This window comes from Solanum lycopersicum, chromosome 10, assembly GCF_036512215.1.
Source record: "Solanum lycopersicum chromosome 10, SLM_r2.1".
Classification (NCBI taxonomy): Eukaryota; Viridiplantae; Streptophyta; class Magnoliopsida; order Solanales; family Solanaceae; genus Solanum; species Solanum lycopersicum.
The window spans coordinates 51,426,342-51,453,193 of record NC_090809.1 but is presented as its reverse complement, the minus strand read 5'-3'; the positions used below and the strand labels follow the sequence as shown (position 1 = coordinate 51,453,193).

Sequence of the window (26,852 nt, the reverse complement as noted above, 5' to 3'; positions counted from 1 at the left end):
TTAGGTAAAAGGGGAAAAAAAATACCCCTCAACATTGTTTTGTTGGTTGCTCATGCCCTTATGGTTAAAACAGAGTTATTCTTACCCATGTTAATATCAAACTTATCACGTGTATCCTTCTTTTAATTGAAAACCCCAAAACAGAATAATTATCTTAAAATGAAAAAATTCATCATCCCTATACTAACAGGCATCAAACCCAACAACTAGGTAACCCAAATAATTAGCCTTCTTCAATCTATCATTAGACTCATTTGAGAAATCTGTATTTTGAGAATCAACTGTTAATGACGGTTCACTCAAAGAACAATACCCAACTTCAAATTTTTGCAGAAACAACCTTTTCTATTGCATTTTTATCCTTTCCAACTTCTCCTGAAACTCATATTTATTATATTGATAAACTTCAAAGGCTTCTTCGGTAGCATTAAAAGTACCCAATCAAATTTTTTTCTTTCTAAATTTTTCTGATTTTCTTTTTCAAACCATAGGAGGCAATTTACTAGAACATTGATCTCCGTTTTTTGCGAAAAGCGAGTCTTTACATAAGAAAATTTATAAAAATCTAATGGGTTTTTATGTTAGTAAAAAAGAATAAATCTTCACCTTTTTTTTATAAGAAAAAACTCATGAACAATAATCTTTGTTCTTTTTACCTGTTTTTAATCATATTATGTAGCATATGGATATGAAATTTTTACTCTTTTTTTCCTCTAGATTTCAATTACTTCCATTGAAGAAAGAAGGGCAATGTAACCCTATTTACCATGAATAGTTTTGGTACCATTGCCGGCAGCGGCAGATTCTAATGATGATATTTGCCCACTTCTAATAGAAATTAATTATGTTAAAGTAAGAAAATTGAATCGACAAGATGATGAGTCCACAAGAATATATGTGGTTGCAAAAGTATGAAATTTTTATGGAGTAAAGAGATAAAAATATTTTTTTTATTCATCGAGCAAGAAGATGAAAAAAATTGATTTTGAAATTTAATTTGTCCTGATTTTATGGGCTGGATTCTGAATTTGGGTCAAACTCACCACATGAGAAAAAAAAATCCTTTAATCAAGTGTGTAAAGTTGCGCATTTCTTCCCATTCTTTAACAATGCTTGACAAAGAAATTAAAGCTCGACCCAGAAAACAGAGAGAAAAGAGACAGATAGGAAAATAGAGGAAAAAGATGATACAATTGACAGTGTTGAAGTTGGGTTAAAAGATCTAGGTTATCGGTGGGACTTTTGGGTGGGTATTTTTTTTTAATTTGTTTAAGTAACTATTAGGGTAACCAATAGGATAGTAACACGTCATAAAAGAATTTGCCAATTGAGGTTATTATTTAGGCGGATAAGGATGAGAGCCAAAATATTGACGTCAAGGGGAATTTAGATCCGAAAGATACAAAAGAATTATTTTGTACCAATTCACAAAATTGTGGAATATTGTAGGCCTTTTTCATTTTAAAATAGATAAATAAAAATAATCATTATTTGTTCAGTTAAGTTTTGTAGGAGTTCCTTCCAATTAATCTCGAGAAAGAGCAAAATCTCCTATTCAAACCAAAACTTGGATACTAAAGGTAAATCATAACCAAAAGGGGACATAGAATTAAAGAAATGGAGAGGCGAATTGGATACAGAATATAATTCATAACAAACTCAAGTCTTATGTGAAGATTAACAAGAAAGAATAAAAATATGATTCATATTTTGAGATGACTGTTTTCAAGGGGGAGATAATTTTTTTCAAGCTAGTGTCACGTAAGTCAAAAAGGGGTACAAAATTATTTATAAAATAATTTTAAGGGGTATAGAACCTTAGTATAGTATAAGTGTATCTCTGAATTTTCGGACATAGGTTGGGTTAGTTATACATTCCCCCCCCCCCTCCAGCAATGCTTGACACAAAAATCCAAGCTCGACCGAGAAAATTTCTGCTTGTGTTTGACCTTTTTCGTTGAAAACATTCACTTTAATCGTCCGATAATGAATATCAAAAACATCATTAACATGATACACACATTTTTCATTCCATACAGGGTTCAAAATCTCTCATTTTTTACTTGTCTCTGATTCATAAACTCAACTTCTACAAATGGTGATGAAGAACTTTCACCATCTGTTGGCATCAAGTTATGTGCTCCCACCACTTCTACAACCAATTTTTCTTTACAATTTTTCATGGTTATAGTGAAGAAGAAAAAAGCAGAGAGAAAAGAGACAAATAGGAAAATAGAGGAATAAGATTATACAATTGATAATGTTGAATTTGGGTTAAAAGATCTAGGTTACGGGTGGGTGGGGGGGGGGGCGGAGGAGTTTCTACCGACCTAGGGTTCTGGTGGCTTCTATATAGGCAGCAGCTGGAAGCTATCATGGCTGCTATGGACATTGGACGGATACTTATCGAGGCTGTTTAGCCTGCTCCACCACCCCAAATCACCACATACGCCACCCTTTTCAATTTCAATACTATAAATCCTAAACAATCTATCCTAATTAACTTAAAAACAATTGTAAAATCAATCAAAATAATTTATGGGAAACCTACTATAACGTTTTCAACGGAGAAAGACAAGACTTTATGATAAAAAAGGGATTACATCAAGCAGTGGTGTTCAAATTATCCCGTGGCGTGCCAGATTTGAATGTATCAAGGTCAATTTTATGGAAACATCTTGGTATTAAGGGCAATTGTTTAATTGACTTTCTTGATCCAAGACAAATTTTGTTGAGGTTTGATCAATATGAAGATTATATACTAGCTTTACCTCCCTTAATTAATATATATTCTTTACAATGGAGATGAGAACCAATATAGGTTTTTCCCATGGTCCATTGGATATAACCGGCCCTAAGGAGGAAACGATGTTAGCTGTGATTTGGATTTTTTTACTTTACTTATATCTAGATTGTTTTGCAAAGAAGTGTTTGTTGCCTATAGCATCAGCAGTTGGGAAACCATTAGCTATAGATAAAGCTACTCAAATCAAGTCAAGACCTAGCATGGCTAGGATCAAAGTTATGCTTAATATTATGGAAAATCTTCCAAATCATATAAGGTTGCAGTTTGTGAATGGGAAACCTTGTAAGTTGGTCGAGGTTTTTCAAGAGATTTTATATGATAATCCACCTTTGTATTGCAATTATTGTAAGCACCAAGGTCATGATGAAGATCGTTGTCATTTGATTTCAAAAAGAGATCAAAAAACCTAACAAATTGATGATACTATTGAAGGTGCTTTAAAAGATATAGTGAAAAGTATCAACGTGATGCGAGAAAAATATTAAATTAAAGGAAAAATGCACAAGTATCCCCCCCCACCAAACCTATGCCCGAAATCTTAGAGACACACTTATACTTTACTAAGGTCCTATTACCACCATGAACTTATTTTATAAATAATTTTCTAGCCCTTTTTAGTTTACGTGGCACTATTTTGTGGGCCCAATACGTGTTGATATATTTTTTTTCAAGCTAGTTCCATGTAGATAGAAAAGGGGTAAAAAATTATTTATAGAATAAGTTCAGGGAGGTAATAGGACCTTAGTATAGTATAAGTGTGTCTCTGGGATTTCGGGCATAGCTTGGGGGGCTACTTATGCATTTTTCCTAAATTAAAAATAAAAGATTGTAGATATCAATCAAAGTAAAGCTAATTCTTTAGATCGACAATTGGTTGTTTCCACTTCCAAACAAAATCATATAGACTCAACGGATGTTGATACAAGTAATATTGGTGTTCAAATAACTACCGAAAACCAAGGTGATTTCAATAACCAATAGGTTGCTACTAATGAGGTGCAATCAAAAGAAGTTTGGCTGAATTTGATATCTAATGGAACTAAAAATGCAGGGGGCACAACAAGAATTGGGGTAGATGCGCCGCAAGTTGATTTAGGGTTAAAATTAATGGAATAAGGACAAAAACTAATGGATACATCTGATGTTGAAGATGCTGAAAATTCTTGGCAGTGGTTTTCGCAAGTTGAAAATGAGAATCCAACTAAAACCTAGACACTGGTTGACACAAAAAATCATCTATAAGTCGGATCATTTCTCCTAATAATCAAAATAATTTTCCATGTGGTGAAATGGGTCCGACTGAGAATTTTCATGACAATGAGAAGAGGTCAGATACTACTAATGCCTCAAGAGACCTATTATGTTCGAATAACTTTGAAGTTTTATTGAGGACTATTAGAAAGCAAGTAAGTTTAACGGAGAATGATAACAAATTTATCCAAGAAAAACAAGCCTTACGACCTGCTTTGAATAACAAATTAAGTCAAGAAGTTCTCGTATTTGTGCCTAAAATGTTCTTGCAAAGAGGAATGAGTCAAGGGTATTGGTGTTAAATACAATTGATTTGAGTGATGATTCTCTTGACGAAGATGGAAAGGATTTGGGTGAGGACTCTCTTAATAAAGATGAGGAAGAAAATATACTGGACATTTGCTTTGATAGAGTAGACAGGGAAGGGGATACATCACCTAGGCAACAAAGAAGTGGAAGCAACAAAAGCAAAAAGAAGACACATGGAAGGCAACATAGTTGGGACGGTAAAATGACCGAGGAGTTTGTTCCAAGGCACCTATCGATGCGACAAGCAGATCAAAACCATTTGATAGTATCAGTAGGTTCAGCTATTTCTGGTAAATCCATAAAGAAGGTATGATTCATCAAGTGTTGTTGGATAGATTTGAAGAAGAAGACAAAAGAAAAATAGTTCAAGTTTCTTTTGATGGGCAAACAATCTTTTTTGATTTATGCTTCTGTAATAGAAAGTTTAAAGCTGGTAACTCAACTTTCTGCTTGATTGACATATTTTTACATTATTTAAGCATCCTTATTTGTAATATCATAATGCATTATAGTACAAACTCTATCATGATCAGAAAATACTTAGTTCTCTCTAGTTCTTATTTTCTTCATGCTTGTCAGGTAGTACAAGTTAGGTGCTTCATTAGGATTAGTAAGGTAAGGTTAGCCTTCCTTGCTTGTACCTGTCCCTATTAATGCTTTTTATGTTTAATATGAGACTGCTAGGCACTATCTAGTGGTAAACTTGCTTACAAAAATAATTAGAGTAGTCAATAGGATAGTAACACGTCATAAAAGAATTTGCTAATTGAGGCTATTATTTATGGGGTTATAGATGAGGGGCGAAATAGAGCCAAAATATTGACGTCAAAGGCATTTTAAGCCCAAAGGTAGAATAGAGGAAATTTTGTACCAATTCACAAAGTTAAAGGGGTATTTTAGGCCTTTTTCGTTTAAAAATAAATAAATAAAAATAATAATTATTTCTTCAATTTAATTTTGTAGGAGTTCCTTCCAATTAATCTCAAGAAAGAGCTAAATCTCCCATTCAAACAAAAACATGGATACTAACGGTAAATCATAACCAAAAGGAAACATTAAATTAAAGAAATGGAGAGGGGAATTGGATACTAAATGTAAATCATTTCAAACTCAGGTCTTAGGTGAAGACTAAAAAGAAACAATAAAAATATGATCCATATTTTGAGATGAATGTTTTCAAGGGGACATAATGAAACAATTCGAAAGTTTGAATTATGTTGAACTAGTTATATGTGTTTGATTAACGGAACTATATTTATCATGTTTGTATGATTAGATATCTATCATAAATGATGGAAAATTGAATTTGGATTTCAACGTGCATCAAACTATTCGCCAACCAAACAACACAAACATGAATATCACACATGCCCAACACATAACATGAACCAAAATAATTATAAATCACATAAGGTCATTTCAATTTAATATAAGATCCAATCTGCATTTTACTTTTACAAGAAGAGAAATCACCACTCATAAACCATTTGCTTCTTAAGAGTTCCATTTTTTTCATACTCTGTTCCCAAATAAAAACCTTCTGGTCTGACCACCCATGCACATGTTAGTATGTAATCATCACTAACGACACTCCTACGGATACAATACCAACGATCGTCAAATACATCAAATACGCTATCCTTTGAACTCCACCAAAAATGACATTGATATGAAATACCACCCAAACGATTATCGCAAAATGACCAAGTGAAGTTTTGGGTACTGGATAAAAATTTGATTCCAAAGTCATTGTATGGTGAACCACAATGAAATTTCAGTTGAGGTGAATCAGAAGGAAGATCGTCGATGATTTGTATCTGATATCTTTCCCAATCAGCACAACCTCTAATAAGGCCAAGGGGAAAGACAAGTAATACCAACAAGAGTATGATTGTGATAAAACTTGGGTGACCCATTTTTAGAAAATATTTTGTTGGATATTAAAAGGTGATGCATATTTATATTAATTTTTCCTTCACATCTTAGTAACTAAATCTTAATTTTGGAGTCAACTAATTAGAGAAAGTTTCCTTTCACATCTTAGTATCAAAATCTTTAATTTTGGAGTCTAGCAATTATAACATTTCTGAAAATGCTCTCAATTACTCTTGGGTGTCCCGTGTTTATTTTATATATCCTTGAACTAATGAGAAGATATTATCAAATAATGATGTCAATTATCAAAATGTGATTCTTAATTTATAATTGGAATACTATATTTAATATATTTTTCTAAAATTTAATAAATTGTTATACTTGTTGGAACATTTTATTAAAAATATTATAATTATGAATTGCTTAATAAGTATTTTGTATTCCATTTAATAAGATTTTTAAAATTATTCTATTTGAGTTTTTTCACCATCTTATAGTACACCTTCGGTAACACATATCTAAAGCCGGTAATAAAACATATATAATTTTCTTTAAAAATATATTCTATAAACGAAAAAGGACAAAAAATACCCTTAAAGTATTGAAAATGGTATAAAATTATCCTTCATCCAACTATTGGCTCCAAAATACCCTTCTCACCAACCTATTGGCTCCAAAATACACTTGCCATCCACCTCTGGGTTCAAAATTGACCACTTATTTAACAGTTTTAAATTTAAACTATTTATATATTTTTTTAAATATGTGACACTCAACTATTTGTTATAATTTAACTTATTAGTATAATTTATAAATCAATCCACTACCCACTCATTACTAATTAAACCCCACCAAATTAATAAACTCGACACTTTACTAATGCAACAACAGGAAAGCTACTGCCAAGGAATTTTTAAAAAAAAATTTGAGGCGAAAATATCTATAGAAGTAAATTATCATACATTTAAGTGTCTAAATAAAAATTACCGATAAACTTAAAAGTCTGACTATAATCATCTTAATTATTCTTTCATCTCAATTATTTGGTGTTACTTCATAGATAACTTTTTTGTAAAAATAATATATTAAAGGTTTTAAAACAAATCATAAATATTTATAAAATTATATTAAAAAGCAGTGCATGAATTAATTTAGGATGTACTACTTCTTCACCTTTAATCATAAATTTCAAACTCAAAGTTGAAAAAGAATCCTATTGAAAGTGTCCTTCTATATAAGAGGCTCAACTTAAATTTAATTGGGGCTTCAATTCGTACTCGAATAGTTTTGGATGTCATTTTCAGGAATCTATAATTTCGTCGTATTTTAGTAGTGTTATGGCGATTTTGATATCATAATTGGTTATTAATTAAGTAGAATTTAGTTAGTAATGAGTGAGTAGTGGTTTGGTTTAAAAATTATATTATTAAATTAAATTATAACTAATAGTTGAACGCCAAAGATATTTAAAAATATTTAAACAATTTAATTTTAAAACCGTTAAATAAGTGGTCAATTTTGAACCAAATGTGGATGACAAGGGTATTTTGGAGCAAATAGATAGATGAGAAGGACATTTTGAAGCCTATAAATGGATAGAGGATAATTTTGTACCATTTCCAATATTTCAAAAGTATTTTAGATGATTTTCCGTTCTATAAAAAAACAATTTAGGTAAAGATCATGTAAGAAAAGATCATATCTGATTAATTCACGTCCCATTTTATTTTACTAGTGATAGAAACAAAATTATTCATTCATTATGTCTTCACATGGTAGAAAACATTCTTATATAGCGAATGTAAGTCTTGTTTAAAATAACAAAGAGTGAAAGTGTCAAAAATATATTCAAATGTATAATTTTATTAGACATTAAATGTATTACTAATTATAGTACTGATTTTATTTGTAAATAAATAAATAAAAATAAGGGGTGAAAATATAAAAAATGAACAGAGAAAATACAATAATTGGTGACTACATAAAAATTATAAATACATTTCAAAGAAAAAAGACCGATGACATATTGTTATATACGCAAGAAAATGACATCATGAAAATAATATTTTAATTTTTAATTTTGTGTGATTATAATAAAAATGAAACTCCTAATCATCATAAACTTTTTTGTTGTTAAATAAAATAATTTATATTAATTTTTCTTCATAACAAAGAGAAAGTAGAATACTAAGGATCAAATGATTAGTATTGACAATATAATATATTTAACTAAATTATTTATATAAATCAAATTTTAAAAAACTCTAGCAAAAGTAACTAAGTTGCTACTACAATTCAATAATTTCTAATTATGCTTCATAAACTATATGTAATATAGTTGTGTATTATCTTTTCAATAGTAGTAACAATACTAAATAATAATTATTTCTTAAAATCTAACAAATATTATAATCAAAATATATTATATTTGGAAAACTAATTATTAGAAAGAGCAATTGCATACGAACAACACATTGTTAAGAATTACAAAGATTTTTTTAATCATAGTTACTTGATAAATGATAATACAAACATAAAAAAGAATATTACATGAAAATAATAAGAAAGACTTTAGAATGAAATATATATTACCTTCATATATTTTTTTTGCTACATGTTAGTTAATTCACAAACAAGTATGATGAAGAAGAGAAATTATAACTTTGTATATGAATCTTCATGAAAATAAATATGAAGTTATATAGACAAAATAAAGGAAATGAAAATATAAGGACTTGAAAATGATACATTTATTAACTTCATGTATTTTTTTTTGTTACATGTTAATTTCATTCACAAACCAAATACGATTTTTTATGGATAAAAATAGAGAAAATAAAAATTAAAAATTTGCAATGAAATATTTCTTACCTTCATGTACTTCTTTTTTGTTACAAACCAAACCAATAAGATGAAAAGAGAAAGGATAATTGTGAGTGTGAATCTTCATGAAACTAATATGAATTTATAGGCAAAATAAAGAAATATCATAAGACATCATAAACTTACAAATTTAATTTGGAGGTTATAGACATAAAAATTATGAGAGTTATGAATATTAGTAAAAGTAAAAATTAAAGAGGGACAAGTCATGGATAGTAACTCCTAGTGAATAAATTAAAACACTTAAAATGTAATTTTTTTTTATGATTTCATTATTAGAGTGAGATAAATAAATAGAAAAAAAATATAGAGAGTTCTTTTATTAATTTTCCTACATTAATAAAATATTTATTGTATAAATAAAGTAATATATTTTTACAATATGATAACTAATTTAAATTAAAAAAGTCAAAAATAAATAAATTATGTTTTTCCTTTTATCATAAGTGAGATAAATAAATAAATAAATAAAAAGAATTTCTGTTATAAATGATCCTCCATTAATAAAATATTTACTTGTAATAAATTTAAGTATTTTTCAATTATATAACAATTATTTTATTTTTTATAAAAAAAAAAAGGAAAAGGCTAAATGTAAAATGGAGGCCATAGAGAGGTGTCACATCACCTTGTCTATGATCCTCCTTTATATATATACTAGTCCTAGAAACGTGGGTTGCACGTTTGTCCTCTATTACTATATAAAATTTGTTGTCAGTATAAAATCCTCACTAATAAATTTAAAATTAATGTCCCAATAGTTTAGACATAAAAAAAATCTGAATAATAGATAATAAAAAAAACAATAACAATTAATTTTTAATTATGAAATATTAATATAAATGTCCCCCTGTCACTATCCAAAAATGGACGTGATGACACTCGTCTTATCCCATCAAGACAAGTCAGCCTAAAATTATAATAAAATGCAGAAAATTTTTAAGTTACTTAAAAGTACCCCCAAAACCTGGTTGTCACGTGTACAAGCCTCTAAAGTACTACAATTGTATAATGACCCATAAGGTCATTTTTGGAAATTTTGAATATTTGCTTAACTTGAGTTAATTAAGGGATGAATAATTGTAGATAATTGATTAATTAATAGTTAATGGGCTAAAGTGATAAAAATTTTAAGACCTTATACCCTTTAGACAATTTAATAAAAAAAAATGGGTAAAGTTTCACCACTTTTAGTACATAAATAATTCAAAAAAAATAAATAAGGAAAAGATTAAAAAAAAAGGGGGCGAAGGGTTTCTATGCACTTGCGGCTTACGAACTGTTTAAGGTAAGTTTTCTTTTCCTTTAATTTTTTTGATTTCTGCACATAGATGTGTGCATATAGAAATATTATATAATAATTATATATATGTGTGTATATATAATAATAGATGAAGATTGCATATGAGTAAAAAAATGCAGAATAGAAAATCACGTGAATAGTTAGAAATTATGAAAACCTTTTGAATCATTAGTGGATCAATAATTGGTTCATGATGAGCCAATCATTAGTGGGTCAATGATTGGTTCATAATGAGCCAATCATTAGTGGGTCGAAAGAAAAAATAAATAAAATAGTGCAGAATACGTTAATGACATCATTATGCGTAAATTTCAGATTATTATATTATGATTCAAGTTCTGATATATTGGTATGTAATTTAAATATTAGATGAATAAGATTTTGTGAGTACCATTTAAATTCTGATGTTGGAAAAATTTGGGATGCAATCCTAAATTTGAAACTTGAAAACTATGATAGTGGAAATTTTAATTGATATCAAGAATTACAAACTTGATTATAAATTTGGGGTGTATTTTTAGGTCAAGGTTAAACACAGAAAAGTGTGAGTGTTGTTAGTTCTGAAACCTTATTGTGAATATATACTTGAATAGATTCCATTGGTTCGGAAGCTCAACGGAAAGGGAAGGCACAAGTCCAAGAGTAATTATTCAATTGGCTAAGGCAAGTGGATTTCTAAACTCTTGTTAAGCGTACGAAATTCATTTATTTCCTTGTGTGAATTTGAGAATGATTTGGAGACTTGTTGCTTATTTGTTGGTATCGTATTCCTTGTTGCAAATTGTGCTTTGTTATCAAAATGGCTATCTCCTCATTTTTATTTTAGTATGTAAGTCAAACTGCACTTGAAACATGGTTATGACAAGAGTTCTGTAATAAGAGGAGGTACCATTTCGAGGGTCGTATCGCGCGCCATGATGGATATTATATTTCGAGGGACGTATCGCGCGCCGCGACGGTTACTATTATCGAGGGTCGTGTCGTGCGCCACGACAGATGCATGGACAGATATGTCCCCCGTAGGTCCCGGACTGAGAGACAGCGGGTGTGTATTGTTAAGAAAGACATGCATCACTATATTTGACATTGCATCTCATGGCATTGCACATTTTATTATTGATGAAATTGAACACGTGTTTTGCTGATCTTGTGATTGTTTCTCTGTGAAGCTTGTGACTGTTATAATTGAGTTTTTATTGAGATTGTGTAAACTGATAGAGTGTGGTTATTGAGTTGTGTGTTTGGTAAACTGTAAAGTGTTAGGCTGTAGCGTGGAGGTTTAGATAGGGTGTAAGGAGTATCCGTATTTTGTTCACTTAACTTGTGTTTAGAGGTTTGCTTGTTGGGTACCGCGTGGTTTGCTACTCACCCCTTGCTTCTACAAATTTTTGTAGGTTACGAGCCCGGATCTTTGTGATACCTGTCATTCTTTTCATTTTCGAGGCATCTTGTGGAGGGTTGTGAGGTAGCTGTTTGTCATCTCAACAAACTTTCCTACTCCAGTTTATGACTTTGTTTTTACTTGAAAGACAACTTCATTTTAGACTTCAATTTTATTTCAATTCTAATATTTATATTAGAGGCTTGTGCACGTGAAAACCTGGTTTTGGGAATTGAATTAATATGACTTGATTTCATAATAGAAATTGTTGTTGGATTGTCATTTACTTCCGCACTTTGTTAGATATTGGGTTTTAGGCTGACTTGTCTTGGTGGGATAAGACAAGTGCCATCACACCTATTTTTTGGGGTCGTGACAAATTGATTCAAAAGAAAAACTCAAGTCTCAAATTAACTTGTTTCTAGAATAGAACAAGATCATAATTATGGAGAAGAAAATCTGCTGAGATGGAAACAACTACCTCACAAATCTCTAAGAAGCCTCGAAAAAGAAGAGAATGACAAGTACAATAAAAATCCAGGCTCATAACCTACAAAAAGAAATTTGTAGAAGCAAGGGGTGAGTATCAATCCACACGGTACTCAGCAAGTAAACCTCTAAAAATAAGTTAAGGGATGAAATACGGGTACTCCTACCACCCTCAACCGAACCTCCACAACTACAACCTGCATTAAAATCAACTCAACCTAACAGCTCACAGTTTACATAGCACGTAGCTCAACAACAACACTTAGACAAATTACATATCCTCAACAACAACACTTTCACAAATTACATATCCTCAACAACAATACTTCAACAAATTACATATTTTGCAATAACAATACTTCAACATATTACATATCCACAATAACAAGCTCAATATTGATCAATCACAAGTTCAACAGAAAGACAATCAGAAGTTCAGCAAAACACGATATCAAGTTCACTAATGATAAGTATGTGCAATGCAATGTCAAGTATAATGATGCATGTCTGACCTAGTGATACACACCCGTTGTCTCTCAGTCCGAACCCATGGGGGACATATCTGTCCATGCATCTGTCGCGGCGCACGACACGATCCTCGATAATAGTAACCATCACAGCGCGTGATACGTCTTTCGAAATATAGTATCCATCGCGGCGCGCGATACGTTCCTCGAAATGGTACATCCTCTTTGAACTCTAATTCTTTATCAATGCACATAACACTGTCACAACCATGTCTTAAAATAATGTAAATGACATGTTCACACAAACAAAAAGGATATGACCATTTTCATAACACAGCACAATTCACAACAACATCAATAATGATTCGAGAAGCCTTTCAAATCGCTCTCCATTATCAACACATCACCCACAAGCGATTATTCACATTACCTTTTATTACTCTTTGTTTTCATCATTAGAATTAATCAATGTGGACAAATCAACCCATCACCAAGTCCCGTTACTCCCAAGCATATACCACAAGGAAATACACGCATTCCATACACTTAACAAGAGTTTAGAAATCACTTGCCTCAAACAATCAAGAATTCACTCCGAAACTTGAGCCTTCCTCTTTCGTTGAACTTCCAAATCGATGCAATATATTCAAGTACAGATTCACCATGAGATTTCTAATTTAACAACACCGATTTTACTATAATCCAATTTTTAAACTTAATGTCAATTAACATGTGAACTCTTCAATTTCCTCCAAATTTCAAGTCTAGGGTTTAGTTCTACTTCCCCCAATATTATAGATTTAATCATATTCACATCATACAATATATCAATTATTTAATTATTTATTTCTATATATCAAGAATTAAATCATAATAAATAAAATAAGATATAACTTGTAAACCAAAATTTTATTCATTATCCGTATCCTTTAACAAAGAACCGATACTACTCAAGACTACCAGAACATAAGCAGAACAGTAACTAGCTCTTTAAAAGTATATTTTTCTAATGATTACATCATCATTAACCCTTTAAATATGTATCACTAACTTTTCCCAACTAAGAAACTAAAGTTTCCACGTAAGATGGATCATTTACCATCTAGTGCAATTAATATTATATTATTAAGAATAATTCATGAGCAAATTAACTCAGTAATGAGTCAATATGCACGCTAACCTATGCACTGTTCAAAAACTTATTAAAAATCTAAATTGGACCACTAATTTTAATTATTAAATAATTATTGAATATAATATGGTTGCCATTATTTTTTGGCAGAAACTTTTCCAAACAACAATAACTTAAAGGACTTTTTTTTCTTAAAAGATAACTATACTGCCTATTAAAGTAATTACTATGTCAAGATTTACCTGAAGCACCAAATATTTTTTTTCGGCAATGCAAATTCCGCCTTTCTGCCTCTCGCGTAAAGTCTCCTCTCTCTCAATTGTGGAATAAAATACAAAACCCTATAAACTCATTTTAATATATTTGGGCTAAGAAGTATAGGGTCTTAAATGAGTTTTCATTCATTGCCATTATTATCAATTAACTTAAATAAATATCTATCAATTTAATAACAACGATTATTGAATAGCTTTAAAATTTTCATCAACTTCACCGACATATCAATAATTATTCGAGACAACTATCAAGAGCGGGGAAATAGTATTTTATATAAAAATTCTTAAAATTAACTTTCGAGTCATTACACCCCGAATATTCTCTATGATGTATATATAGTTAATCCTTCACTACATACATCATAATGAGTATAAACTTTTCCCATAGTCAATCTCCCATGTTAATGCAATTATGCTATAACAACCTTTTGTATGCCGCTATTAATACTATATGTGGAGGCATAGGAACTCTTATTGTGCACACTTGAACATACTTATTGAAAGAATAAGAATCACTCTTCTTTTGTCATTGTGTTTCTATTGCTTTCATAACTAAAAGTCTAAGACATTGTCTTTGATGATAAAGAAAGAAAGTGTTGAGATGAAAATGATTATCAGAATTTTAGGAATTTTTTCATTGTTCAAAGTTCAAGATGAATGTTTGAAATATTTTCCATATTTGTCATTTCTTTTAATGAAGTGTTATACTTCCGTCCATAATTACCTGCCTATTTTTCTCCTTTTTGATTGTCTATTCCATATTAATTAAATTTAATGACCTTGAGAGTTGTATCCATGAGGGACCAATGATACATTATACATACATTGGTCCATAGTTACTTGTCCAATTTCAAAATCACGAAAGAACACTTCTTTACATATTATACCCTCAATTAATTACTTAAAAAAGGTAGAAGTTTTGGAAATTTCTTAAGTTTTTAATTCATCCACTTCATAATTAATATGGGTAAAATGGTACACTCACTATATTAATCATTGTTTTCTTAATAAGTGTGTCAATTCAAAATTGGACAAGTAACGATTGGGAGAGTATTTTTAAGAAATAAATGCACTACTTATAAAGTTACATTTATTATTTCACAAAGGAAAATAGTGGAAAGTATGGTTTAAATTATGTCCTTAAATGTTTTTCTTGATAATTGTGCATAGCCTCTCAAATTTAATTAATATGGAATAGAGTGAGTATTTGACAAGCAAATAGGAACTGAGGGGTATCTTCTAAGTGAGTCAATGCTTTTCTTGTATTTTGGAAATGGTGTTCCCTTTGTTCTATATTAGTTGATCATTTTCTTTTTCACACACATATTAAGAAATTAAAAAAAAATTACCAATTTATCTCTTAAAAAAAATTCTTGAAAATTCTACAAACAAGTATGAACATCCTTACTAGTCAATGAATAGTGTTTTCTTAGAGATTGTCTTAAATTAGTCAATCAATAGTAGTTGGACATCAATATGTGAAGAAAAAAATTTGTATAATCAAATTATATTTACTCAAAATGAGTCACCCTAGCTCTCTCCTGATCATCCTATTGTTGTTATTATCTATGTTTTCCTTTGACCTTACAAGAGCTTGGTTTTTGAATAAGAAATATCATGTAAAAATCATCGACGATCTTCCTCCCAATTCGCCTCCACTGAAACTTCACTGTGCTTCCAAAGATGATGACTTTGGAGAGCGTTGGCTATCTAGTACCCAAGACTTCACTTGGGCATTTTGTGGAATCGTTCATTATATTTTAGTCATTTTTGGTGGGATTCAAAAGAGAGTAGTTTGATGTGTTTAATTACCCTGAGAGTTGTATCCATGGGGGACCAATGATACATTACACATACACATGTGTATGGATTGTCAAGCCAGAAGGTTTTTATTTGAGCTATTATGATAAGGATTGATCCCTTCTAGCAAACTTGATTTATGATTGGGATAAGTAGGAAGTTGGAACTTTCTCTTCTTGTAAAAATAATTATTTGAGGAGCTCCATAACGTAACTCTCTTAATTCTCTGGATGTTATTCAGAACTATTCATACTCTTTAAGATATGTTGAGAGCTTGTGTGACTAACTTTGAAGGAAACATGGATGAGCATTTTGATGTAAATTTCTATGGCCCACGTTATTATATTTTGGTTTAATAATTAATATAAATTAAAAACTAAATATGTATGAAGAAATGGAGAAGTTACATAGTGTTAGAATGAGAAAGATTTTGATAGTTGATAAATACAGGAACAGATGAAAGAAACAGGTTTTCCGATCTGTTCCTTACAGACTGAATCCGACTTGGATAAGGAGAACGTCAACGACGTGAATTAGAAGTTATAAAGCTGTGGAATTATTATTTTTTTCGACAAACAACCAGTTCAAAAAGTTCTCTTTTATAAAGGAATTCAAAACCATGTGAAAGAAGGAAAACTAATTCCTATTTAAGGAAATTGTGTTTTCTTATTTATTCAAGAAAATTGTGCTTTCTTATTTATTTAAGGAAATTACGTAAAAACGTTTTTTTTCAAGTCGATTCCAACGCGGAATTCTACGTGAAGAAGGATTACGAGTTAAACAAGGAATTGAAGACATGACAAAGGCTAGTTTGAGTTGAACAAGACTTTGAAAAGATGTGATCTATAAATAGGGCGTTAGATTCGCTTGAAGAAAAGTGTGCACTTACACAGAGAGAAGATCAAAAGACGATTAATAGGTTTGAGAGAGTTTTGAGATTTATTGGGAGTGTTGCAATTTGTGAGGAAAAATTGTAAGATTGTATTCAAGAGTCTTGTTTACAATCTGAGTTTTGTGAGTAGGAGTTGTTCGACAAGTTGTAGAACTTGAAGAACATTAGAATTTATAAAACCTAGAGTTTTTGTGTCTTTGGGTAGATAGAAATTAGAGTTTATAATTTCTTAGCTAGGAAATAGAGTTTATAATTCCTCTAGGAATTAGAGTTTATAATTCCTTAGGTTACATAGCTTTGTAACCTTTTGTTGAGACTTGAAGTTTAATAAAGTGGAGTTAAATCCTACAGAGGTGTAGTTCGTGGTTGCTTTCTTTTAAGAGTAGGGGTTTTCTGCGATAATATTGTGTTATTATTTTATTTGCTTCATAAAACGTAAATATTGTAATCTGCAAAGGAAGATATAGAATAAACATGTTCCTTAAGCGATTTTGGGGGTCAGAATTCGAACAATTGGTATCAGAGCAGGTTATCTTTGAAGAGTCTAACAACTCAAGATAAAATCATTATGAATTTTGCACCTCCTCTTGGGCACGGTCAAGGGCAACACATCAACAGACCACCATTATTTAATGGAGAATACTACTCTTTTTGGAAGACAATGATAGAAGACTTTATTCAAGCTGAAGATTACGAACTATGAGTTAGAATTACTAATGGACCATTAACTCCTACTATTACTGATAGTGAAAGGAATAAGGTACCTAAACCTACAGAAAATTACGGAGAAGCTGACTACAAGATGCTAGGGAAGAATGCAAAAGCTAAGTGCATTTTCGTATGTCGACTAGGACCTGATGAGTTTAACCACATCTCCAGTTGTACCTCTTTAAAACAAATATGGGATACTTTAAAAAACGCTCACAAAGGTACAACTCAAGTTCGTAAATTTAGAATTGCCAGACTTTGTTCTAAATATGAAGCCTTCAAGATGAAATCCGGAGAATCACTTCAAGATATGATCACCAGATTTACTACCGTTGTAAACTAGTTAACATCTTTGGGAAAATTATACACCACTGAGGAACAGGTAGACAAAGTACTAAGGACTCTGCCTAGATCATGAGAAATAAAAGTCACTGCAATCAGAGAAGTTAAGAATCTAACTAATATGAGTTTGGATGAATTAGTAGGAAACCTCAAAACTTATGAGATGAATGTTGACAAAAGAGGTGAAGGAAACAAAGAGAAAAATCTTGGATTCAAAGCAACTGAAAGTGATGAATCAGATATAGATGATGATGATGATTTGACACTAATAAGAAGAAACTTCATGAAATTCTTCAAAAAAAAGGATTGAGTTCTGTAAAGAAAACACCACTTACGAAAGAAAAAATTGTTGAGAAACCACAAGATGGAAGGTTGTTTCAAATGTGGTCAAACTGATCATCAGATTAAGGACTGTCCTATGTGGAAAGTAGAATGGAAAAATAAAAGAGCCGAAAAACATAATAAAGAATTTCTCAACATAAAGAAAAACAAAGAAAAGAAACAAGCTATATATGCAGCTTGGGGAACAGGTTCGGACATATATGACTAAGATGATGAGGACCTCACTTTGATGTCCATAGAAGAATAAAAAACTGAACCTGAATTAGACTCTGAAGAAATGGAGGTAAATCTTTTTAATTTATAGGGATAATGCCCAAGTACCCCCTCAACCTATGCCCAAAATCTTAGAGACACACTTATACTATACTAAGGTCCTATTACCCTCCTGAACTTATTTTATTAATAATTTTTTACCCCTTTTTAGCTTACGTGGCACTATCTTGTGGGCCCAATGATGGTTGACTTTTTTTTCGAACTAGTGCCACGTAGGCTAAAAAGGGGTAGAAAATTACATATAAAATAAGTTCAGGGGGGTAATAGGTTCTCTCTGGGATTTCGGGCATAGGTTGAGGGGGTACTTGGGTATTTTTCCTAATTTAAAAGATAAATTAGTAAAGTTCTCTAAGAAAAAGTTATCCTTCTTATTGCTCACTTCCATGGATACAATTCAAGAACTAGTTAAAACTAAAAATCAATTATTTCCTTCTTTGACTAATTTAAAGTTTGAGTATATTGATCTTGAAAAAGTTAATTCTGATCTCAAGAAAGAAAATCAACTCCTAAAGGAACAAGTACAACAACTTGATTCCTGCACTTTGGCTCTCAACTATGAAATTTTGAAATAAAGTGTTAGTGGGAATGAAAAAGAAAAAAATTAGTGGTGACCAAATCAGATGTGACCAAGATTTGATGAGGATAAACAATGAACTATCTTTTGAAAGGGAAAATTCTTGGAGAATTAATCTTGAATTGTCTAGGATAAAAATTGATCTGGAAAGAGCTAATAAATGGAGAAAATCTTCCATGGTAGTAACACATCTAGGTAACAATAATCGGAACATAAGAACTGGAATAGGGTATGAACAACCTATGATTGAAAATTCTTTGTTATGTATTATTTGTGGTAACTTAGGTCACTCTAACAAAAATTGTCTGAAATACAGAGTTAGTGCAGAAAATAAAGCAAGAGGAATTTATAAAACTGTTTAGAGGAACATGTATATTCCTAGAAAAAAACAATTTGCCCAAATAGACTCATAGAGATTTTGTTTATCCTTTTGATCAAAACAAAGGACCCAAGCTAGTCTAGGTTCCTAAATCTAACCTTTAAATTTGCAGGAAAAGTGAGAGAAAGCATGCAACATTCACCAACTGAACATGTTGCTTCAGATGTATGATTGAAACTAGAAAAAAAAACTCTCAACTTGAAAAAAAAAAGAAATGGATGAATAACATTGACTGAAAAAAAAAGGGTTGAGAAAAAAAAAACAGGAAAGGGAAAGACTAAAGAAGCATGTGAAAGGAGTAGGTCCAACCTATGCAGTATCAAACAGTTATTTGGACTCACATGATCAACCAATCAAAGTGATCATCCAAGGAAAATTCTTTAAAGAGGAAAATTTTGGAACTTGGGGATGATTAAGTTCACATTAGTATCCCTAAATGGCTAATGAACATTGTGTATACTGCCCCCTAATCTTGAATTCTATGCTCAGTTTTGCACATTAAGTTGTATGTCTCTGTACCACTTTTAAAGTCATGTTACTCATGCACTATAACATTATATTTGCATCTAGCACAGGAGAGACTTAGTAAAATTGAAGCAAAATTCAGTATATCCAGAGATCTATGGTATGTGCAGTACAATTATTCATGATTAAATATAAAGTCAATGCACTTGAATTTATTTCTTTCACTTGTCCCAAAAGATATGCATGCCCTAAATACTACCAAAACAAATATCTTATTTAAAAGTCTTATCCCAATGTGATGGTCTATGGATGAGATGAATTTGATGGAGAACACCTCTACTTTGGCGCCTTATTAATATAGATTAAGAAAGTAGAGTATGTTAGTTCTTAGGGGGAATCTTTTGTATTGAGTAAAGTCTTACATTGTGAGGGGGAATATTTTGGGGACCCTACACTTGAACAAAGTTCACTTGTTAGGTTCAACTTGGGTGCATCTAGTGAGGGGGAATCAACGGGAGACCCATATGTCGAACCTAGTTCTTCTATTGGGAACCATATAAACTGGGATTTCATATTGTTATAAAAAAGGTATTATGTTGGTGTTGCACCTGATAGTACACGTCCAGGAAACAGATTGAGAGAACATGTTCCTTTACAAGTGATATTCAAGAAAATTTATTCCTTTTACTGAATCTACTGAAATTAAAGATGGGTGAACTATTGTTTCAGCAGAGGGAACATGATTGATTGAATAAGTTTCTTAAAAGTGATATTAAAAAGAGAAAATAAAAGGATTGAGCGTGCATAGACCAAGATTACCTTTGAAATTGAGAAGGTTGCTAATCTTGTTAATCCAAAAAATATCTTTGCTACTAAAAACGACTTTTATTTATCCTCTCATCTTTTGATATTACCTAGCAACTCTAGCCTTTGACTTCCAAATTCTTGATTCTATATTTAATTTTGATTACATTTGTGGTGTATATACTTTTTGAGTAATGCTTATGTTGGGTTTGAGTTTCAGGTTCATGTCTATCTCATATGTTTGTGTAAACGCTTTGTTATAGCTAATTGAGTTCTTTATTTTTTAAGTGTTTGAGTAGGAATCAAATTTGCTTCCCTTAGTAGGGTGTATGCCTTCACAGTGTTTTATTTTTGCCTGATGTAAAAAACGCGAAGCAGTAGCATATGAATTATATACAGACTGAGTATTATTATATTTTCAATACATTAAGTTGCTATCGATTGTTTTCGAAACTTTTCATATGTTGCATTTTTTATTGTTGCTTTATCTTAAGTTGAGTAACCCATAATTGAGTAACTTATTATTGAGTTGATCCCTATTTCTCTGAGTTGAGTATCTTATTCTTTAGTACTTCTGAGTTGATTAAGTTTTAATATCTTTGAGTATTCCTTGAGTTGATTGAGTTGAGAAGAGGTAAATATGTTTCTTTTCCATCAGTTCAATCTTATGTCATACTTTAGAATTTCCCTTACATGCTCGTATATTCCATCTACTACTGTCATTTGGCCCGTATCATTTAATGATGCTGATACAGGTAGTTGGGTTATCAACAGGAGCTTTGTTGATACCACTTGCAGTTTCAGTCAACTTTGGTGATCTTTCTTATATTCTGGAGGACTTCACCTTTATCTAACATACAGTAATTTTGGGATGTCGTGGGTCTTGTCACAATATCCTTATGTAAAAGTAAAGGATTTATAGACATACATCAGAGTTTGAAAACTTTGTTTCATTTATTTTGTTAAATGTTTTAAAGATTTTAGTTGCCTATTTTTGGCTAGTTGAATATTCTATTTATATCAGAGTAAATCATTTGAGTTAAAGCTTTGTATTTGAGTTTCATCAATTTCATTCAGTTTTAAGCATTGTATGCTTGAATCCATCTTCCGCTAGTCATCCAGGATGAGAAATTGTTTGGGGATCAACAATGATTCTCAAGAGTCGGTCATGTCTAGGATATAGGCTTGCATCGTGATATACACTACCTATATATGAACAAACAAACTCTGCACAACCAGCATACGAAGAAAATAACTCATATTTTATGTCAATAGATTGGTGACATAACTTTGAACAATGGGGAAGAAGATTAATGAACTAATTTTGTTACTCCAATAGCATTTAGGGAACAAATGAAGGTAAGGTTTATTTAGTGAGAAAACAGAACACGAGAGAGGTTTAGGTTTACTCTCAGGTTTGTGGTTTCAAGAAAAAAGATGGAAGATGGAAAGGTTAGATAAGAAAGGTTTTCTTCTTAGAAAGGTGTCTCGACAAAAGGTTTAAAACTGGAAATAAAATTTGTTTAATTGTTTTGGAATTTTAATGTTTTTTTAATAAACTTATATTTTATAGCCTAAGTTTTTGAAGTAATGAAAGTATTCATGATCCCACAACCAATTCCACTTTTTCACTTTTTCATAACCTAAGCTTTAAATAAAAAAGTTGTTATTTGTCCAATTAAATTTTGTTGGAGTTCCCGGTCCAATTAATCTCGAGAAAGAGTTAAATCTCTCATTCGAACAAAAACTTGGATAATAAGTGTGTGTTTGGAACGAAGGAAATATTTTTCATAGAAAATGTTTTCCTAGAAGTTTTTTTTTTGTTTGGTGGTTGAGTAGAAAATATTTTTTATGGTTTGGTTGACAAACGAAAAATATTTTTCAATAAAATCTTTTATTTTTGGCTTGAGTATAAAATATACTCTTTAGGAAAATAAATTCTAATTTGAAAATCAACTCCGATAATTGATCTAGAACCCGACTATTACAACCAAACTAGGAATAGACCACGATGATCATTCAAAGTCAACCCTAAGATTTGACCCATAACCTGACCCAAGATTATTATTTTTTTCAAAAACGACATTTTAAAAAAAATGAAGGGAAGGGGGAGGATTTTTTAGGTAAAATGGTAAAAAAAAAAATACCCCTCAACATTGTTTTGTTGGTTGCTCATGCCCTTATGGTTAAAACAGAGTTATTCTTACACCTGTCAATATCAAACTTATCACGTGTATCCCTCTTTTAATTGAAAACCCCAAAACAGAATAATTATCGTAAAATGAAAAAAATCATCATCCCTATTCTAACAGGCACCCAACCCAACAACTAGGTAACCCAAATTCTTCAATTTATCATCACACTCATTTGAGAAATTTGTATTTTAAGAATCAACTGTTAATGACGGTTCACTCAAAAGCTTCTTCGGTAGAATTAAAGTACCCAATCAAATTTTTTTTCTTGCAAAATTTTTCTGATTTTCTTTTTCAAACCATAGGAGACAATTTACTAGAACATTGATCTTCCTTTTTAGCGAAAAGCGAGTCTTTACATTAGAAAATTTATAAAAATCTAATGGATTTTTGATGTTTAGTAAAAAAGATTAAATCTTCACCTTTTTTTATAAAAAAAAAACTCATGAACAATAATCTTTGTTCTTTTTACCGTTTTTAATCATATGTAGATGATTATGTAGCATATAGATATGAAATTTTTACTCTTTATTTCCTCTGGATTTTAATTACTTCCATTGAAGAAAGAAGGGCAATGTAACCCTATTTACCATGAACAGTTTTGGTACCATTGCCGGCAGCGGCAGATTCTAATGATGATATTTGCCCAGTTCTAATAGAAATTAATTATGTTAAAGTAAAAAAATTGAATCGACAAGATGATGAGTCCACAAGAATATATGTGGTTGCAAAAGTATGAAATTTTTATGGAGTAAAGAGATAAAAATATTTTTTTATTCATCAAGCAAGAAGATGAAAAAAAATTGATTTTGAAATTTAATTTGTCATGATTTTATGGGCTGGATTCTGAATTTGGGTCAAACTCACCACATGAAAAAAAAAACTCCTTTTATCAAGTGTGTAAAATTGCGGCATTTCATCCCATTCTTTAGCAATGCTTGACCAAGAAATTCGACCTCGATCCAGAAAATAGAGAGAAGAGAGACAGATAGGAAAATAGAGGAATAAGATGATATAGTTGACAGTGTTGAAGTTGGGTTAAAAGATTTAGGTTATCGGTGGGACTTTTGGGTGGGTATTTTTTTTTAATTTGTTTAATTAACTATTATGGTAACCAATAGGATACTAACAAGTCATAGAAGAATTTGCTAATTGAGGTTATTATTTAGGCAGTTAAAGATGAGAGCCAAAATATTGACATCAAGAGCATTTTAGATTCGAAAGATACAAGTGGATAATTTTGTACCAATTCACATAGTTGAGGGATATTGTAGGCCTTTTTCATTTTAAAAATAAATAAATAAAAATAATCATTATTTTTTTAGTTAAGTTTTGTAGGAGTTCCTTCTAATTAATCTCGAGAAAGAGTTAAATCTCCCATTCAAACCAAAACTTGGATACTAAAGGTAAATCATAACCAAAAGGAAACATAGAATTAAAGAAATGGAGAGGCGAATTGGATACTGAATGTAATTCATAACAAACTCATGTCTTATGTCAAGATTAACAAGAAAGAATAAAAAATATGATTCATATTTTGAGATGACTGTTTTCAAGGGGGAGATAATGAAACAATTCGAAAGTTTGGATTATGTTGAACTAGTTATATGTGTTTAATTAACGGAACTAATATTTATTATGTTTGTAAGATTAGATATCTATCATAAATGATGGAAAATTGAATTTGTGTTCCAACGCACATCAAACTATTCGCCAATCAAACAACACAAATATGAATATCACACATCCCCAACACATAACATCAACCAAAATAATTATAAATCACATAAGGTCATGTCAATTTAATATAAGATTCAATCTGCATTTTACTTTTACAAGAAGAGAAATCACCACTCATAAACCATGTGCTTCTTAAGAGTTCCATTTTTATCATACTCTGTTCCCAAATAAAAACCTTCTGGTCTGACCACCCATGTACATGTTAGTATGTAATCATCATTAACGACATCCTTATGGATACAATACCAAGGTTCGTTAAATACGTCAAATTCACGATCCTTTGAACTCCACCAGAAATGACAATGATATAAAGTAGTACCCCAAAAATTTTCGCAAAATGACCAAGTGAAGTTTTGAGTACTGGATAAAAATTTGATTCCAAAGTCATCGTCTTCTGAGGCACAATGAAATTTCAGTTGAGGTGAATCGGACGGAAGATCGTCGATGATTTGTACCTGATATCTTTGGTGTAGAAAACAACCTCTAATAAGGCCAAGGGGAAAGACAAGTAATAACAACAAGAGTATGATTGTGATAGAACTTGGGTGACCCATTTTTAGAAGACAAATTGTTGGATATTAAAAGGTGATGCATATTTATACTAATTTTTCCTTCACATCTTAGTTACTAAATCATTATTTTGGAGTCAAGTATTTATTAATTTTGGAGTCAAGTAGTTGTACAACTTTAATTTTTTCAAACATAAGATAAGCTTTTAATAAATAAAAAAAGATATGAAGATTTTCTTAATTAATGATGGGATATTTAAATAATTAGATTCTTTTAATATTTTGATTTAATATAAAAATAATAGGCAAAATGGTATGAACTAACAAACTATTAATTTAAATTAAATGTTATAGTCATAGCTTATTTTGGAGAAAATGCATAACCCCCCCTCCCCCTCCCTCCCCCACCCTCCAAAAAAAAAAGTTGGCAGCAAAATTTACTTTAGCACTTAAACTACACGGACGTTTAAATACTTCCTTTAACATTATTGAAGTGAATTAAATACAATCTCGAGAATAGAATACCACTCTCACCTACCACATCACAGTCATGTATGCACCACGTCACAACAATGTAAGCACCATTTCATTAAGTTTCAAACATTGTTTTTTGCCTATTCACCTTTTTTCTTAAACATTTTCTTAAAATTTATTACACTAATCAATTAATTAAAAATATACTTTAAAAGGAAAATTCACACCATATACACATTTAAAGTCAATATTAAGTTTTAAATATACTTTTAAACAATTCTTATTTATAACAGTTTATTTACAAGTTATAACATATCAATTTAATTTTATTTTATTTGAAAATTAATTTCAATTTATTTAATAAATGATTAATCCATTTATAGTTTCCGTGAGTCTTCTTATATTTCAGAGAACTTCAACTTTATTTTACATCTAGTAGTTTTGAGATGTTGTGGGTCTTGTCTTAATATTCTTCGGTAATAGTAGAAACTTCAATATTTACAACAGAGTTTGAGAAGTTTGTTTCATTTATTTTGTTAAATATTTTAAAGACTTGGATTGTCTATTTTTGGCTACTTGAATATTATATTTATATTCATAGTAAATATTTGAGTTATAGCTTTGTATTTCAGTTTCATGAATTTCTTTTAGTTTTAGCATTGTATGCTTAAGTCAGTCTTCCGTTTGTAGTCAACCAAGATGAGGACTCGCTTAAGGACTAACATTAGTTCTCGAGTATCGGTCACGTCCAACATGTAGGCTCACGTCGTAACACACTCTACCTATATGAACAAACAAACTTTGCACAGCCAACATTAGGGGTGTACATGACTGGGTTGGTTAGGATTTTTCAAATATCAAACCAAACCATTTGTGTTAGATTTTTGAATTTATAAACCAAACCAATAAAACTTGGGTTTTCAACTTCGTGTTTTTTCGGATTTCATCGAGTTTTTTTGGATTTTCGAATTTTTTCGGTAAAGTATTCATAGAAATATATAATTTACTTGTACTTCAAATATTTCTTTTGTCCTACCAAAATGCAACTATCTAAGTTATTTCTCAAGAAAATAACAAAAAATATGATATGATTAATGACACTAAAATATCCAACAAAAAAATAATAATAAAATTGCGTAAAACAAATATTGCTAATTAATAAGTAATAATGAAATTGATCATAATTT

General features: G+C 30.7%; 1 pseudogene; it reads left to right on the top strand.

Annotated features, from left to right (window-relative positions):
- Window positions 1-3,036: 3,036 nt before the first annotated feature.
- Window positions 3,037-4,679, top strand: LOC138338902 (uncharacterized; annotated as a pseudogene).
- Window positions 4,680-26,852: the final 22,173 nt, after the last annotated feature.